This window comes from Dendropsophus ebraccatus, chromosome 14, assembly GCF_027789765.1.
Source record: "Dendropsophus ebraccatus isolate aDenEbr1 chromosome 14, aDenEbr1.pat, whole genome shotgun sequence".
NCBI classification, from domain to species: domain Eukaryota; kingdom Metazoa; phylum Chordata; class Amphibia; order Anura; family Hylidae; genus Dendropsophus; species Dendropsophus ebraccatus.
The window spans coordinates 3,544,144-3,560,045 of record NC_091467.1 but is presented as its reverse complement, the minus strand read 5'-3'; positions in this window follow the sequence as shown (position 1 = coordinate 3,560,045).

Below are 15,902 nucleotides of genomic sequence, written 5' to 3'. Positions count from 1 at the left end.
TAGTAACCCGGTGTACGAATCCGTGACCAGGCCGTACCCCCGTCGCTTATCAAATTTGGTCACGGTTCCTCTCCTCCTTTCTAGGGGGGCAGCACCGGGTCGAGGTTTTTCCAGCTTGCGGATGAGCAACCGCTTAGATGCAGCATGAGATTCCAGATAGGGGGTATATGGGTGACCCCACAGCGGAGCATAATCTGGATAAGGCAAAGATGGAGGTGGTTTCGGCGCTAGGCCAGGCTGGGTAAGAAAGATATCACCGGCAGTAGGGGCTACTGTGAACTGCCGGGTAGTAGTAGCTGCTGCAGGCACCGTGGTAGACATAGCGGGCGCAGCTTTAGTGGCAGGGGGTAAAAGAGCAAGAGCCCGCTGGATCTCGTCCACCAACTGCATGACCCTCGGCTCCCGGCCAAATACCCATCGTGGGAGAGGTGGAGAATCCCGGCCAGGGGGTCGCCACAGGCCCGGGGAGATGGGGCCCTTAGAGAGAGTCTTACCCCCGAGCTCCGGGTCTGGAGGCGCTGCCAAGGACCCGTCTACGATCCGGTCATCCTCAGAGGAGAGCGATGGTCCGGTAGAGAAGGTGTAGCGGGAGGAGCCGGAATGCTCGGGGCTGGAGGCACCGCTGAGTCCAAAAGAAGTCTCCTCACCTCTGTCAGGGGAGCTTGGTGTGGAGGCCCGGCTTAGATGCCCGTCTCCGGACCGGACGGAACCCCAGCTGCTGTCACTGTCCGAGGACAGCGGGGCTAGCAAGCAGGCTGGATCGAGTTCTGGCAGAACTGTAGGAGGCTCCGGTAGAGGAAGTACGGCAGCCGCGGAGTTACACTCCTCACAGGATGCCATCTTGCTACACACTGGCGTGGTCTTGAGGACCTGGGAGGAGGCGGAGCGCAGAGGCTGAAGTTCCGGCCCAGCAGTCTGCTCAGCAACAGTGACGTCATCTGGCGCAGGCAGCCAATCAGGAGCAGTCCATGTAAAGTCTATGGCGCCGGGCGATTCCCGCGCTTTGGCAACATGGCGGTTAACCCCCTCCTCTCCGGGGTATGGCACAGTTAGAAATTGAAGAAGACAGCGGCCATCTTGTGTACAGTCTAGGGCCCTGAGCGCCTCGATTACCCCCATGGTGATATGGCAAAGTCTTTCTGGGGATCGATAGTGTACCTTGAGAATGCTGACAGTCGGCACAACGCAGTTTTTATCCTGTTCGTGACGCCAAATGCGATGCCCCAGGCCCCTAGGGTCCACTCCGCAGTGTAGATGGTGCTAACAGGCAGGAACCGATGCAGCTGCAGGGTATAGCGTTGTCATGGTGTAGGCACGAGGGCGATACAGCTGGAAACCGGGCTCCTGACCATGTGGGAATACTGGGCGTGCGATTCTTCGTTGTCCTTAGTCAGGGCACCAATGATCACACCAATGCGAAGGTTCAGAAACAACGGTAGTTGTATATTTATTGTAACGGTGGTAACTAGTAGTAACAGTCTCTCCGGATGCAACCGGGAATAAGGCAGACTTGGATAAGGCAGCGTAATGGGTGATGCTGCAATAGGCTGTGAGAGTAGCGTGCTGAATAATGGGAGTAGTAGTGAAACTGAGGATAATATGCTGGGTGGAATGAGACTTGAATGAAATACTTGCTGTTGATGATTAGAGAAGATGATGATGAGAGGAATGACTGAAGAATCGACACCCAGATGAGAATCTTGAGACTTGAGACAGGAACACAGCCAGTGGACTGGAGCAGCAGAGCACACGCAGGCCTCTCTCTTAGCAGGGAGAGAGGACAGACACACAACTTGTCTCCTGATGGTGGAGGACAAGACTAGACTCACGACCTACCCCCTATGTGGCCGGGAATAGACTGAGGTAGCACAGGAAGTCACATGGTAACCCCAGCCAAAGCTCGATGACCATTGGAGTTACCATGGAAGCAAGGCACAGTCACGTGACATCCAGCCATTGCATCATCACACCATTAGGCATATACAGAGAAATATACATGAGAAGTACCATACTTGAACACTGGGGGCGACATAATACCATTAGGCACTGATGACTGAATAGATATACAAGAAATGAATGGAATAGCAGACCTGAATACTGAGAAGGGTGACACAATACACGCAGTTTGCAGTGAACCATAGCTTTCCAGAACAGAACTGGTTATAATACAAGTGCGAGCATAAGAGGGGCTGTTCTGGGACACTGCACCCCCTCATACTGAGCCTCTGCCCCCCCCATCCTCATACTGAGCCTCTGCCCCCCCCATCCTCATACTGAGCCTCTGCCCCCCCTCATACTGAGCCTCTGCCCCCCCTTATACTGATCCTCTGCCCCCCTCATACTGAGCCTCTGCCCCCCCTCATACTGAACCTCTGCCCCCCCTCATACTGAGCCTCTGCCCCCCCCTTCATACTGAGCCTCTGCCCCCCCCTCATACTGAGCCTCTGCCCCCCCTCATACTGAACCTCTGCCCCCCTTCATACTGAGCCTCTGCCCCCCCTTATACTGATCCTCTGCCCCCTCATACTGAGCCTCTGCCCCCCTCATACTGAGCCTCTGCCCCCCTTATACTGAGCCTCTGCCCCCCCTCATACTGAGCCTCTGCCCCCCCTCATACTGAGCTTCTGCCCCCCCTTATACTGAGCCTCTGCCCCCCCCTCATACTGAGCCTCTGCCCCCCCTTATACTGAGCCTCTGCCCCCCCCCATACTGAGCCTCTGCCCCCCCCCATACTGAGCCTCTGTCCCCCCCATACTGAGCCTCTGCCCCCCCATCCTCATACTGAGCCTCTGCCCCCCCCTTATACTGAGCCTCTGCCCCCCCATCCTCATACTGAGCCTCTGCCCCCCCCTTATACTGAGCCTCTGCCCCCCCATCCTCATACTGAGCCTCTGTCCCCCCCATACTGAGCCTCTGCCCCCCCTCATACTGAGCCTCTGCCCCCCATCCTCATACTGAGCCTCTGCCCCCCATCCTCATACTGAGCCTCTGCCCCCCCTCATACTGAGCCTCTGCCCCCCCATCCTCATACTGAGCCTCTGCCCCCCATCCTCATACTGAGCCTCTGCCCCCCCTCATACTGAGCCTCTGCCCCCCCCCTCATACTGAGCCTGTGCCCCCCCCCTCAATCCTCTGCCCCCCCTCATACTGAGCCCCTGCCCCCCCCCCTCAATCCTCTGAGCACTGTGTCAGACTGGAGAGAATACACCACTTCCTGCAGGGTATACAGCAGCTGATAGGTACTGGAGGACTACCCTACACCACAGTGGATTTAATGCTTCACCTACAATGAATATCTGTGGCCAAAAGGAATTAGCACAAGTTTACTACCAAAAGTAGAAAAATTAGAAAACCTTTATTAAAGGGGTACTCCACTCAATAAAATGTAACCCTGTTCAGTCCCCGCCCATAATCTAAGATTTTTTTGTCATAGGTTTCTATAACATGAATTGGACAGTCTGCAGCACATCCGGACACCCTGAAGCTGCTGAAAAAATCCTCCCTGCCTGGTCTACATGGTCCCCACCCCTCTGCCCTCCCCCTCACTACCTGCTCCACATGGTCCTCCCCCTCACTACCTGCTCCACATGGTCCTCCGCCCTCCCCCTCACTACCTGCTCCACATTGTCCTCTGCCCTCCCCCTCACTACCTGCTCCACATGGTCCTCCCCCTCACTACCTGCTCCACATGGTCCTCCGCCCTCCCCCTCACTACCTGCTCCACATGGTCCTCCGCCCTCCCCCTCACTACCTGCTCCACATGGTCCTCACCCTCACTACCTGCTCCACATTGTCCTCTGCCCTCCCCCTCACTACCTGCTCCACATGGTCCTCCCCCTCACTACCTGCTCCACATTGTCCTCACCCTCACTACCTGCTCCACATGGTCCTCCGCCCTCCCCCTCACTGCCTGCTCCACATTGTCCTCTGCCCTCCCCCTCACTACCTGCTCCACATGGTCCTCACCCTCACTACCTGCTCCACATGGTCCTCCGCCCTCCCCCTCACTACCTGCTCCACATGGTCCTCACCCTCACTACCTGCTCCACATGGTCCTCCGCCCTCCCCCTCACTACCTGCTCCACATGGTCCTCCGCCCTCCCCCTCACTACCTGCTCCACATGGTCCTCACCCTCACTACCTGCTCCACATTGTCCTCACCCTCACTACTTGCTCCACATGGTCCTCCGCCCTCCCCCTCACTGCCTGCTCCACATGGTCCTCTGCCCTCCCCCTCACTACCTGCTCCACATGGTCCTCACCCTCACTACCTGCTCCACATTGTCCTCTGCCCTCCCTCTCACTACCTGCTCCACATGGTCCTCACCCTCACTACCTGCTCCACATGGTCCTCCGCCCTCCCCCTAACTACCTGCTCTACATGGTCCTCTGCCCTCCCCCTCACTACCTGCTCCACATGGTCCTCACCCTCACTACCTGCTCCACATGGTCCTCCGCCCTCCCCCTAACTACCTGCTCCACATGGTCCTCCGCCCTCCCCCTCACTGCCTGCTCCACATGGTCCTCCGCCCTCCCCCTCACTACCTGCTCCACATGGTCCCCACCCCTCTGTCCTCCCCCTCACTGTCTGCTCCACATGGTCCTCCGCCCTCCCCCTCACTACCTGCTCCACATGGTCCCCACCCCTCTGTCCTCCCCCTCACTACCTGCTCCACATGGTCCTCACCCTCACTACCTGCTCCACATGGTCCTCCGCCCTCCCCCTCACTGCCTGCTCCACATGGTCCTCTGCCCTCCCCCTCACTACCTGCTCCACATGGTCCTCACCCTCACTACCTGCTCCACATGGTCCTCCACCCTCCCCCTCACTGCATGCTCCACATGGTCCTCCGCCCTCCCCCTCACTACTTGCTCCACATGGTCCTCCGCCCTCCCCCTCACTACCTGCTCCACATGGTCCTCCGCCCTCCCCCTCACTACCTGCTTCACATGGTCCTCCGCCCTACCCCTCACTACCTGCTCCACATGGTCCTCCGCCCTCCCCCTCACTACCTGCTCCACATGGTCCTCCGCCCTCCCCCTCACACTGGCCCTATTACATAAGGGTGGTCGGGAAATATATCAGTAATAGGACACTGGCCCTATTACATAAGGGTGGTCGGGGGATATATCAGTAATAGGACACTGGCCCTATTACATAAGGGTGGTCGGGAATATATCAGTAATAGGACACTGGCCCTATTAGATAAGGGTGGTCGGGAATATATCAGTAATAGGACACTGGCCCCATTACATAAGGGTGGTCGGGGAATATATCAGTAATAGGACACTGGCCCTATTAGATAAGGGTGGTCGGGGAATATATCAGTAATAGGACACTGGCCCTATTACATAAGGGTGGTCGGGGACTATATCAGTAATAGGACACTGGCCCTATTACATAAGGTGGTCGGGGAATATATCAGTAATAGTACACTGGCCCTATTAGATAAGGGTGGTCGGGGAATATATCAGTAATAGGACACTGGCCCTATTAGATAAGGGTGGTCGGGGAATATATCAGTAATAGGACACTGGCCCTATTAGATAAGGGTGGTCGGGAATATATCAGTAATATAGCACTGGTCCTATTACATAAGGGTGGTCGGGGAATATATCAGTAATAGGACACTGGCCCTATTAGATAAGGGTGGTCGGGGAATATATCAGTAATAGGACACTGGCCCTATTAGATAAGGGTGGTCGGGGAATATATCTAATATAGCACTGGCCCTATTAGATGAGGGTGGTCGGGGAATATATCAGTAATAGGACACTGGCCCTATTAGATAAGGGTGGTCGGGGAGATATATCAGTAATAGGACACTGGCCCTATTAGATAAGGGTGGTCGGGGAGATATATCAGTAATAGGACACTGGCCCTATTAGATAAGGGTGGTCGGGGAGATATATGTGGCTCCTCCTCCTTTAGGGCCCGGACTCCTCTGTGACTGTAATGGCGGCACTCATCCAGCGTGCAGCAGGGACGTGGGGGACGTTCCTGTATCTGCTCCTTTATATGTCGATCCTCCCTCCGCCTCACTAAGCTGCGGCTTCCTTTGAAGCTAATGGAATCAGAGGACCATCACAATCCTATTGTACGCCTCTCGTCCTCATCCATCGGGCCGGAATCTTCCGCCGTTTCTCGAGTCTTTTCAGATTACTTTACTTTTTTCTCTCTCTAAATCTTTTTTCATTGTTTCTGAATCAGATTTTGTGTCCAGAAAACTATTGGTGTAAACCAGTAATAATGTGACTGTGATTGTACAGAAGCCGGCGGCTCTTCTAGAACCTTCCACTCCACAGCGAGATACGTCTTATTATACCGGCCGCCATGAGAGGACAGTACACATAAGGCCGACCAACAGCTATCTCCCCCATGGATATGCTGGCCTGGATCACCTGAGCGAGCAGAGAGGTGAGGAATCAGCTACCAAACTCCTCTGTTCCCTCCTCCTCCAGACTCTTCTTTCCCCTCCTCCACCGGGATACAGTAAGTATAGCTGGTATATAGCTGCCTTCAGGAGACTGGACCTGGATACAGTAAGTATAGCTGTTATATAGCAGCCTTCAGGAGACTGGACCTGGATACAGTAAGTATAGCTGTTATATAGCAGCCTTCAGGAGACTGGGCCTGGATACAGTAAGTATAGCTGTTATATAGCAGCCTTCAGGAGACTGGACCTGGATACAGTAAGTATAGCTGTTATATAGCTGCCTTTAGGAGACTGGACCTGGATACAGTAAGTATAGCTGTTATATAGCAGGAGACTGGACCTGGATACAGTAAGTATAGCTGGTATATATAGCAGCCTTCAGGAGACTGGACCTGGATACAGTAAGTATAGCTGTTATATAGCAGCCTTCAGGAGACTGGGTCTGGATACAGTAAGTATAGCTGTTATATAGCTGCCTTCAGGAGACTGGACCTGGATACAGTAAGTATAGCTGTTATATAGCTGCCTTCAGGAGACTGGACCTGGATACAGTAAGTACAGCTGTTATATAGCTGCCTTCAGGAGACTGGACCTGGATACAGTAAGTATAGCTGTTATTTAGCAGGAGACTGGACCTGGATACAGTAAGTATAGCTGGTATATATAGCTGCCTTCAGGAGACTGGACCTGGATACAGTAAGTATAGCTGGTATATAGCTGCCTTCAGGAGACTGGACCTGGATACAGTAAGTATAGCTGGTATATAGCAGTCAGGAGACTGGACCTGGATACAGTAAGTATAGCGGTTATATAGCTGCCTTCAGGAGACTGGACCTGGATACAGTAAGTATAGCTGTTATATAGCAGCCTTCAGGAGACTGGACCTGGATAAAAGTAAGTATAGCTGTTAATCATATGGCTTACGCTCTGCTTCAGGCGAACCAGAGTGCTCATCTCCAGTCATAGTCAAATGGCAGAGACACTTTAATTCAGGCTGCAGACCTGACCCCTAAACTAGTCAGACAAGACCAGCACCTTATATTAGTCAGACTCCATAGCAGAAAACATCAGAGTTAAATATATATATATATATATATATATATATATATATATATATATATACACAGTGGTACCTCGGTTTAAGAGCGTTTTGGTTTAAGAGCTCACTGGTTTTCAAAATTGTGACTTGGTTTAAGAGCATTGCTTTGGTTTAAGAGCTCCCTGTACTGGGTGGGAGGGGGAGTGGAGAAGGGGCATGGTCTGCATAGCGGGGTCTACAGTACAGTAATCTGACCCATCATATCATCAAATCATAGCAGATCCACTTCAGGCTGGGGCTTACATCAGGGGACAGGACGGTGGAGGTAATCTCTCCATAGCTGTAACCCCTCTCTCCCCGGACAGAGAGTGCTGCATGTATGTACCCACATCTGTCCTGCTCATTCCTTCCTGCTCCCTGCAGTCTCTCCGCCCTTGTGTTTCCCATCCTCTCCATTACTGGACAGTAACTTATAATATCACAGATTCTGCTTTTTCTGAATGTTTGTTTCTTTAGTTTTACATGTTATTCAGAATAATAAATTATTATTTTTTGGGTGTGGAACCAATTGTCTGTATTTCTATGATTTCTTATGGGAAAATTTGCTTTGGTTTAAGAGTGGATTTGGATTACAAGCATGGTCCTGGAACGAATTATGCTCGTAATCCAAGGCACCACTGTGTGTGTGTATATATATATATATATATATATATATATATATATATATATACAATAACATAATTTAAACCTGCCTGGTATATACATATATCTATCCTAAGGTAATAAGAATGGAAATACTAAAGGGGGCCAACTAGATGGAGCCAGTGGTCCTTTTGTGCCGACAATCTTCCATGTTTCTATATATATATATTCACCCAGCACACTACGCACTACCCTCCTGCTACACACCGGCCTCTCACACTGTGCACCGGCCCCTTGTACTACGCACCGGCCTCTCACACTACGCACCGGCCTCTCACACTATGCACCGGCCTCTCACACTACGCACCGGCCTCTCACACTACGCACCGGCCTCTCACACTACGCACCGGCCTCTCACACTATGCACCAGCCTCTCACACTACGCACCGGCCTCACCCTACGCACCGGCCTCACACTATGCACCGGCCTCTCACACTACGCACCGGCCTCTCACACTACGCACCGGCCTCTCACACTACGCACCAGCCTCTCACACTGTGCACCGGCCTCACACACTACGCACCGGCCTCTCACACTACGCACCGGCCTCTCACACTACGCACCAGCCTCTCACACTGTGCACCGGGCCTCTCACACTACGCACCGGCCTCTCACACTACGCACCAGCCTCTCACACTGGGCACCGGCCTCTCGCACTACGCACCGGCCCCTTGTACTACGCACCGGCCTCTCACACTACGCACCGGCCTCTCACACTACGCACCGGCCTCACCCTACGCACCGGCTCACACTATGCACCGGCCTCACACACTACGCACCGGCCTCTCACACTACGCACCGGCCTCTCACACTACGCACCAGCCTCTCACACTGTGCACCGGCCTCTCGCACTACGCACCGGCCCCTAGGACTACGCACCGGCCTCTCACACTACGCACCGGCCTCTCACACTACGCACCGGCCTCTCCACTACGCACCGGCCTCTTCACACTACGCACCGGCCTCTCACACTACGCACCGGCCTCTCACACTGTGCACCGGCCTCTCACACTACGCACCGGCCTCTCACACTACGCACCGGCCTCTCACACTACGCACCGGCCTCTCACACTACGCACCGGCCTCTCACACTACGCACCGGCCTCTCACACTACGCACCGGCCTCTCACACTATGCACAGGCCTCTCACACTACGCACTGGCCTCTCACACTACGCACCGGCCTCTCACACTACGCACCGGCCTCTCACACTACGCACAGGCCTCTCACACTACGCACCGGCCTCTCACACTACGCACCGGCCTCTCACACTACGCACCGGCCTCTCACACTACGCACCGGCCTCTCACACTACGCACCGGCCTCTCACACTGTGCACCGGCCTCTCACACTACGCACCGGCCTCTCACACTACGCACCGGCCTCTCACACTACGCACCGGCCTCTCACACTACGCACCGGCCTCTCACACTACGCACCAGCCTCTCACACTATGCACCGGCCTCACCCTACGCACCGGCCTCTCACACTATGCACCGGCCTCTCACCCTACGCACCGGCCTCTCACACTACGCACCGCCTCTCATACTACGCACCGGCCTCTCACACTACGCACCGGCCTCTCACACTACGCACCGGCCCCTTGTACTATGCACCGGCCTCTCACACTACACACCGGCCTCTCACACTATGCACCGGCCTCTCACACTATGTACCGGCCTCTCACACTGTGCACCGGCCTCTCACACTACGCACCGGCCTCTCACACTACGCACCGGCCTCTCACACTGTGCACCGGCCTCTCACACTACGCACCGGCCTCTCACACTATGCACCGGCCTCTCACACTACGCACCGGCCTCTCACACTACGCACCGGCCTCTCACACTATGCACCGGCCTCACACTATGCACCCGGCCTCTCACACTATGCACCGGCCTCTCACACTACGCACCGGCCCCTGTACCTATGCACCCGGCCCCTTTGTACTACTATGCACCGGCCTCTCACACTACGCAACCGGCCTCTCACACTATGCATCGGCCTCTCACACTACGCACCGGCCCCTTGTACTATACGCACCGGCCCCTTGTACTATGCACCGGCCTCTCACACTACGCACCGGCCTCTTCACACTACGCACCGGCCTCTCACACTATGGCAACCGGCCTCACCCTATGCACCGGCCTCTCACACTATTGCACCGGCCTCTCACACTACGCACCGGCCCCTTGTATATGTCACCGGCCCCTTGTACTATGCACCGGCCTCTCACACTACGCACCGGCCTCTCACACTACGCACCGGCCTCTCACAACTGTGCACCGGCCTCTCACACTGTGCACCGGCCTCTCACACTATGCACCGGCCTACACTACGCACACGCCCATAACGCACCGGACCTCTCACACTATGCACCCGACCTCTCACACTACGCACCACGGCCTCTCACACTACGCACCGGCCAACTCGTCCTCACCTACGCCAACCGGCCTTCACAATGTGCACCGGCCTCTCACACTACGCACCGGCCTCTCACCCTACGCACCGGCCCTCTCACACTACGCACCGGCCTCTCACACTATGCACCGGCCTCACCCTACGCACCGGCCTCTCACACTATGCACCGGCTCATATCACACTACGCACCGGCCTCTCACACTACGCACCGGCCTCTCACACTACGCACCGCCTCTCCTACTGGCACCGGCCCTCTCGCACTAGAGGTACCGGCCTCTCAGCCTACGCACGCGGCCTCTCACACTACGCACCGGCCTCTCACGACTACGCACCGTCCTCTCACACTACGCACCGGCCTCTCACACTACGCACCGGCCTCATCACACTACGCACCACGGCCCTCTCACACTACGCACCGGCCTCTCACACTACGCACCGGCCTCTCACACTTACGCACCGGCCTCTCACACTACGCACCGCCTCTCACACTACGCACCGCCTCTCACACTACGCACCGGCCCTCACACTATACGGCACCGGCATCTCACACTACGCACCGGCCTCTCACACCTACGCACCAGGCCTCTCACACTACGCACCGGCCTCTCACACTACGCACCGGCCCTCTCACACTACGCACCGGCCTCTCACACTAATGCACCGGCCTCTCACACTCGCACCGGCCTCTCACACTACGCACCGGCCTCTCACACTAGTGCACCGGCCTCTCACACTGTGCACGCCTCTCACACTACGCACCGGCCTCTCACACTACGCACACACGGCCTCTCACACTATGCACCGGCCTCTCACACTACGCACCCGCCTCTCACACTACGCACCGGCCTCTCACACTACGCACCAGCCTCTCACACTGTGCACCGGCCTCTCGCACTACGCACCGGCCCCTTGTACTACGCACCTGCCTCTCACACTACGCACCGGCCTCTCACACTATACGCACCGGCCTCAACCCTACGCACCGGCCTCACACTATGCACCGGCCTCACACACTACGCACCGCCTCTCACACTACGCACCGGCCTCTCACACTACGCACCAGCCTCTCACACTGTGCACCGGCCTCTCGCACTACGCACCGGCCCCTTGTACTACGCACCGGCCTCTCACACTACGCACCGGCCTCTCACACTACGCACCGGCCTCTCACACTACGCACCGGCCTCTCACACTACGCACCGGCCTCTCACACTACGCACCGGCCTCTCACACTGTGCACCGGCCTCTCACACTACGCACCGGCCTCTCACACTACGCACCGGCCTCTCACACTACGCACGCGGCCTCTCACACTACGCACCGGCCTCTCACACTACGCACCGGCCTCTCACACTACGCACAGGCCTCTCACACTACGCACCGGGCCTCTCACACTACGCACCGGCCTCTCACACTACGCACCGGCCTCTCACACCTACGCACAGGCCTCTCACACTACGCACCGGCCTCTCACACTACGCACCGGCCTCTCACACTACGCACCGGCCCTCTCACACCTACGCCACGGCCCGGCCTCTCACACTACGCACCGGCCTCTCACACTACGCACCGGCCTCTCACACTACGCACCGGCCTCTCACACTACGCACCGGCCTCTCACACTACGCACCGGCCTCTCACACTACGCACCGGCCTCTCACACTACGCACCGGCCTCTCACACTACGCACAGGCCTCTCACACTACGCACCGGCCTCTCACACTACGCACCGGCCTCACCCTACGCACCGGCCTCACACTATGCACCGGCCTCTCACACTACGCACCGGCCTCTCACACTACGCACCGGCCTCTCACACTACGCACCAGCCTCTCACACTGTGCACCGGCCTCACACACTACGCACCGGCCTCTCACACTACGCACCGGCCTCTCACACTACGCACCAGCCTCTCACACTGTGCACCGGCCTCTCACACTACGCACCGGCCTCTCACACTACGCACCAGCCTCTCACACTGTGCACCGGCCTCTCGCACTACGCACCGGCCCCTTGTACTACGCACCGGCCTCTCACACTACGCACCGGCCTCTCACACTACGCACCGGCCTCACCCTACGCACCGGCCTCACACTATGCACCGGCCTCACACACTACGCACCGGCCTCTCACACTACGCACCGGCCTCTCACACTACGCACCAGCCTCTCACACTGTGCACCGGCCTCTCGCACTACGCACCGGCCCCTTGTACTACGCACCTGGCCTCTCACACTACGCACGCGGCCTCATCACACTACGCACCGTCCTCTCACGACTACGCACCGGCACTCCTCACACTACGCACCGGCCCTCTCACACTACGCACCGTACGCGACCCGGCCTCTCACACTGTGCCACCGGCCCTCTCCACACTACGCACCGGCATCTCACCACTACCACCGCCTCTCACACTGCGCACCGCCTCTCACAGCCTACCGCACCTGGCCTCTCACCAACTACGCACCGGCCTCTCACACTAATCGCACCGGCCTCTCCACCGCTATAGCACAGGCCTCTCACACTACGCACTGGCCTCATCGAACACTAACGCACCCGGCCTCGTCACACGACGCACCGGCCTCTCATCACTAACGCACAGGGCTCTCTCCAACACTACGCACCACGGCCTCATCACACTAGCGCACCCGGCCTCTCACACTACGCACCGGCCTCTCACACTACGCACCGGCCTCTCACACTACGCACCGGCCTCTCACACTGTGCACCGGCCTCTCACACTACGCACCGGCCTCTCACACTACGCACCGGCCTCTCACACTACGCACCGGCCTCTCACACTACGCACCGGCCTCTCACACTACGCACCGGCCTCTCACACTACGCACCGGCCTCTCACACTACGCACCGGCCTCTCACCCTACGCACCGGCCTCTCACACTACGCACCGGCCTCTCACACTACGCACCGGCCTCTCACCCTACGCACCGGCCTCTCACACTACGCACCAGCCTCTCACACTATGCACCGGCCTCACCCTACGCACCGGCCTCTCACACTATGCACCGGCCTCTCACCCTACGCACCGGCCTCTCACACTACGCACCGGCCTCTCATACTACGCACCGGCCTCTCACACTACGCACCGGCCTCTCACACTACGCACCGGCCCCTTGTACTATGCACCGGCCTCTCACACTACACACCGGCCTCTCACACTATGCACCGGCCTCTCACACTATGTACCGGCCTCTCACACTGTGCACCGGCCTCTCACACTACGCACCGGCCTCTCACACTACGCACCGGCCTCTCACACTGTGCACCGGCCTCTCACACTACGCAACCGCCTCTCACACTAGCACCGGCCTCTCACACTACGCACCGGCCTCTCACACTACGCACCGGCTCTCACACTATGCACCGGCCTCACCCTATGCAACGGCCTCTCACACTATGCACCGGCCTCTCACACTACGCACCGGCCCCTTGTACTATGCACCGGCCCCTTGTACTATGCACCGGCCTCTCACACTACGCACCGGCCTCTCACACTATGCATCGGCCTCTCACACTACGCACCGGCCCCTTGTACTATGCACCGGCCCCTTGTACTATGCACCGGCCTCTCACACTACGCACCGGCCTCTCACACTACGCACCGGCCTCTCACACTATGCACCGGCCTCACCCTATGCACCGGCCTCTCACACTATGCACCGGCCTCTCACACTACGCACCGGCCCCTTGTACTATGCACCGGCCCCTTGTACTATGCACCGGCCTCTCACACTACGCACCGGCCTCTCACACTACGCACCGGCCTCTCACACTGTGCACCGGCCTCTCACACTGTGCACCGGCCTCTCACACTATGCACCGGCCTCTCACACTACGCACCGGCCTCTCACACTATGCACCGACCTCTCACACTACGCACCGGCCTCTCACACTACGCACCGGCCTCTCACACTACGCACCGGCCTCTCACAATGTGCACCGGCCTCTCACACTACGCACCGGCCTCTCACCCTACGCACCGGCCTCTCACACTACGCACCGGCCTCTCACACTATGCACCGGCCTCACCCTACGCACCGGCCTCTCACACTATGCACCGGCCTCTCACACTACGCACCGGCCTCTCACACTACGCACCGGCCTCTCACACTACGCACCGGCCTCTCACAATGTGCACCGGCCTCTCACACTATGTACCGGCCTCTCACACTACGCACCGGCCTCTCACACTACGCACCGGCCTATCACACTATGCACCGGCCTCTCACACTATGCACCGGCCTCTCACACTACGCACCGGCCTCTCACACTACGCACCGGCCTCTCACACTACGCACCGGCCTCTCACACTACGCACCGGCCTCTCACAATGTGCACCGGCCTCTCACACTATGTACCGGCCTCTCACACTACGCACCGGCCTCTCACACTACGCACCGGCCTCTCACACTATGTACCGGCCTCTCACACTATGCACCGGCCTCTCACCCTACGCACCGGCCTCTCACACTGTGCACCGGCCTCTCACACTACGCACCGGCCTCTCACACTACGCACCGGCCTCTCACACTACGCACCAGCCTCTCACACTGTGCACCGGCCTCACACACTACGCACCGGCCTCTCACACTACGCACCGGCCTCTCACACTGTGCACCGGCCTCTCACACTACGCACCGGCCTCTCACACTACGCACCGGCCTCTCACACTATGCACCGGCCTCTCACACTACGCACCGGCCTCTCACACTATGCACCGGCCTCTCACACTATGCACCGGCCTCTCACACTGTGCACCGGCCTCTCGCACTACGCACCGGCCCCTTGTACTACGCACCGGCCTCTCACACTACGCACCGGCCTCTCACACTACGCACCGGCCTCACCCTACGCACCGGCCTCACACTATGCACCGGCCTCACACACTACGCACCGGCCTCTCACACTACGCACCGGCCTCTCACACTACGCACCAGCCTCTCACACTGTGCACCGGCCTCTCGCACTACGCACCGGCCCCTTGTACTACGCACCGGCCTCTCACACTACGCACCGGCCTCTCACACTACGCACCGGCCTCTCACACTACGCACCGGCCTCTCACACTACGCACCGGGCCTCTCACACTAACGCACCGGCCTCTCACACTGTGCACCGGCCTCTCGCACTACGCACCGGCCTCTCACACTACGCACCGGCCTTCTCACACTACGCACGGCCTCTCACACTACGCACCGGCCTCTCACACTACGCACCGGCCTCTCCACACTACGCACAGGCCTCTCACACTACGCACCGGCCTCTCACACTACGCACCGGCC